The sequence below is a fragment of the Schistocerca americana genome, chromosome 1 (assembly GCF_021461395.2).
Source record: "Schistocerca americana isolate TAMUIC-IGC-003095 chromosome 1, iqSchAmer2.1, whole genome shotgun sequence".
Taxonomy (NCBI): Eukaryota; Metazoa; Arthropoda; class Insecta; order Orthoptera; family Acrididae; genus Schistocerca; species Schistocerca americana.
This window is the reverse complement of record NC_060119.1, coordinates 163,812,074-163,816,589: the sequence shown is the minus strand read 5'-3', so window position 1 is coordinate 163,816,589 and position 4,516 is coordinate 163,812,074.

Sequence of the window (4,516 nt, the reverse complement as noted above, 5' to 3'; positions counted from 1 at the left end):
AGGAAACTGCAGAACATCTGGATTCCAAAGATAATTTTCAGTATCTCCTTCCCTACCTAGGAATAATTTTTTTGTGCTTTGATGAGCATATTGGAAACAAATACAATGGGCCATTCTGAACCACTCAGAGACAAAATGGCCTCAGCACCATAGGATGATGTGTCTGTGGCCAACACTAGAGGTAAATAAGGCTGATACAAAATCAGGCAAGAGCAGTTTGGAGAAATTTTTTCATCATAAGAAATGCTTGGTGACAATCCCTGGCCCACTGCAAAAAAAGAACCTGTTTGCTCTGCAAATGATTGAACTATAATTGTAATTTAGTTAATAACTTGTGCATAATATATAAACTTTCCTATAAAGACCAGCAGGTCCTTAACGTTCTTTGGTACTGAAGTATATTAAATGGCTGCCACAACCTCTGATGTCAATTTGAGGCCTTCCTGACCAAGGATGTGTAATATTTACTTGATACAAAGCTGAAAGAAGGAACATTTTAATAAGTTGCAGTTTAATCTGGCTTTCAACAAATGGAAAATACATGTCTTAGGTTCAATAAATGTTCCGTCTTAGTTCTTCCTGTCACTGTTATTTCATACACATAATTAACCCACTGTAGAATGTTGGCAAAAATTGTTCTAGAAACTTCTGAAGGACTCCTTTTATGCAAAGAACACTGAAAGTGTAACCTGTTACATTGACAGAGGCCAGCCAAAAGGTGTACTTCATACCAGAATGGCTTTAGAAGCTTCATCAAAAGGAAATTGAAAATATTATTCTGAAATATTGATGTTAGGGAAATACTGACACCTGCCAGTTTTGGAAAAAATTCATTAGGACATGGAAAGGGGTCTGAGTCAATAAGTGACTGCACCTTTACTGTGTTTTTTAATTCCCCACAAGGTGTAACACACTACCTGGTTTATTAACACTGACTAAAGGCGATGCTCATCTGATAAAAGGGATTGACGACAGCACTTTTAACTCCTCTAAGCAATGGAGTTCTACTTTAACCTCATCCAGCATGGTTGAAGTTATTGAGTGGGTTTTGAAAAATTCCAGTACTGTTGACTCCTTTATTGTAATGTGGGTGAAAAGAATTAGAAGCCATTCCCAGGACAGAGAAAATAAGAGTGCATACTGAAAACATATAGAATCTACTTTTACACACGGAACATTGTTAAGAATTGTTTGGACTGAGTGTTGGACAGAAAAGACAAAGACAAAAATTCACATCCAGGCTGAAAATATTTTCCATTGTGGGTTCTTCTACTACAGAGAAAATGAAAGGTTCTTCTTACTTGCTTATATATTAATTTCAGGACTACCTCGCATATATCAGAATTTCGTAATGAATGGGAGTCTACAGCTTAGGTGATACTGATTTTAAGGGTGGAGATCCTTAATCAGAGAAACATAGACTGATTAATAATTTAGACAGAGGCCTCTGTAACAAAAATGAATAAAATGGGAATACAATTAACCAGTGCCAACAGCATAAGATGGTATGGTGCTACCCTTGACTCTGTGATGTTGTTTATTTGCATTAGCACACTTGACTGCTAGTGATGTGGCTGGCTGTGGAAAAACTGTTGACAGATATAATTCATTTATGGGCAACTACTTCTAGCATGTAGAGAAAAACAGTCGGAGCAACTGGGCAGACAATGAAAATATTTTTGAGGCTGTGTGCAAAAACTGTTGTGCTGTCACCTGGATTACATGGCACGTGATATTTTTTGGACAACTCCAAAGGGTCCCCGACAGTGGACGAAATATTGGCAGCTGCGGAATGATTCTAGATACTAATAAAAGTGCTCATCCCCAGTTTTGATCTCGACTCTGTAATTAAGATGGTCAGTGCCTTCACGTGAAAACGTTTGCGGTTGCATATGGAACCATGATTATACCCAGGCGTTCACGTCTTCTTTCAAAGCAAATCGAAGGCCACGAATGTCTTTCCTCAAGGTTCCAAAAATATGGAAATCGCTTGGGGGTAGATCGGTAATGTATGGAGGATGTATAAGGGCTTCCCAACGAAACTTCTGCAGCATAGTCGAAACAACCTTAGCAACATGTGGGCAAGCATTGTCGTGCTACAATATGATGCCATCCGTCAACATTCCTGTGTTTGATGGCGTGTTCAGTTTTTGCGACGTATCCACGTACCGCTGTGCGTAACCTTGCCGCCGTCATCCAGAGATTCAATGAGCAGAGGATTATTTAAACCAAAGAAAAAGGTCTCACAACTTTTACAGAGCTGGTGGGCTTGTTGTTTTGCCGGTACTTCAGACGAAGAGGTGCACGCCTGAGTACAATCAACAACCGCAAACATTTTTCCATGGAGGCACTGACCGTCTTGTTTCACGGTGGGATAAACGTATTCACAATACAGAGATAACTTTCAGAATACTAAACAGTTTACTTTCTTTTTCCATCGGTTTCGTTTTCATTTGGCTGCCCCATATAGGACTCTATACCGGCCTAGAAGGTGGTAAGATTCTGTTGAGTATCAGTGGCGTATTAGTGACAGTCATGCAGTATTGGGTTAAAGTTGCTGAAAAAATGGTAGCATATCTGTTTGCAGGTGAAGACAACGTTGGTGGTATATGTGCAAGCCATGATAAATAATGCGACTAACCGTCGCTTGTTGACATAACAACGGAAAACCTCCTTTTGTAATAAATGGTGGAAGAAATACTGAACGATAATACTAGCCAACAGAATTTTACTTTTTTTCTGTAACCAGCATGAAGACAGCTAAGCTTTAAATTTTAGTGCGTACTGATAACGTAAATATTAATGAAAATGAAAGATTAGCTCTCGTTTTGAATTTATGATAACTTTACGTTATTGCCTCTACATAAGCTTATGAATGTACACTCCTGGAAATTGAAATAAGAACACCGTGAATTCATTGTCCCAGGAAGGGGAAACTTTATTGACGCATTCCTGGGGTCAGATACATCACATGATCACACTTACAGAACCACAGGCACATAGACACAGGCAACAGAGCATGCACAATGTCGGCACTAGTACAGTGTATATCCACCTTTCGCAGCAATGCAGGCTGCTATTCTCCCATGGAGACGATCGTAGAGATGCTGGATGTAGTCCTGTGGAACAGGTTGCCATGCCATTTCCACCTGGCGCCTCAGTTGGACCAGCGTTCGTGCTGGACGTGCAGACCGCGTGAGACGACGCTTCATCCAGTCCCAAACATGCTCAATGGGGGACAGATCCGGAGATCTTGCTGGCCAGGGTAGTTGACTTACACCTTCTAGAGCACGTTGGGTGGCACGGGATACATGCGGACGTGCATTGTCCTGTTGGAACAGCAAGTTCCCTTGCCGGTCTAGGAATGGTAGAACGATGGGTTCGATGACGGTTTGGATGTACCGTGCACTATTCAGTGTCCCCTCGACGATCACCAGTGGTGTACGGCCAGTGTAGGAGATCACTCCCCACACCATGATGCCGGGTGTTGGCCCTGTGTGCCTCGGTCGTATGCAGTCCTGATTGTGGCGCTCACCTGCACGACGCCAAACACGCATACGACCATCATTGGCACCAAGGCAGAAGCGACTCTCATCGCTGAAGACGACACGTCTCCATTCGTCCCTCCATTCACGCCTGTCGCGACACCACTGGAGGCGGGCTGCACGATGTTGGGGCGTGAGCGGAAGACGGCCTAACGGTGTGCGGGACCGTAGCCCAGCTTCATGGAGACGGTTGCGAATGGTCCTCGCCGATACCCCAGGAGCAACAGTGTCCCTAATTTGGTGGGAAGTGGCGGTGCGGTCCCCTACGGCACTGCGTAGGATCCTACGGTGTTGGCGTGCATCCGTGCGTCGCTGCGGTCCGGTCCCAGGTCGACGGGCACGTGCACCTTCCGCCGACCACTGGCGACAACATCGATGTACTGTGGAGACCTCACGCCCCACGTGTTGAGCAATTCGGTGGTACGTCCACCCAGACTCCCGCATGCCCACTATACGCCCTCGCTCAAAGTCCGTCAACTGCACATACGATTCACGTCCACGCTGTCGCGGCATGCTACCAGTGTTAAAGACTGCGATGGAGCTCCGTATGCCACGGCAAACTCGCTGACACTGACGGCGGCGGTGCACAAATGCTGCGCAGCTAGCGCCATTCGACGGCCAACACCGCGGTTCCTGGTGTGTCCGCTGTGCCGTGCGTGTGATCATTGCTTGTACAGCCCTCTCGCAGTGTCCGGAGCAAGTATGGTGGGTCTGACACACCGGTGTCAATGTGTTCTTTTTTCCATTTCCAGGAGTGTATTTACCTTGGTGTTATCCCTCGGAGGAAGGTCATTGTTGGTGCATCCGCTTTGACTGGCGAAGTTTTCTGCTGGTGGTTCCCTGATTAGTTCGAGCAGCAATCGCTGACATAGATGCGCTCCATTTTTCCTGGTATCTCATTTCCACGTCCGAAGTTTTGCTGGTGGAAACGTTCTCCGTACTCGTCGGCTATAGCAACAAAGTTGTCAGCA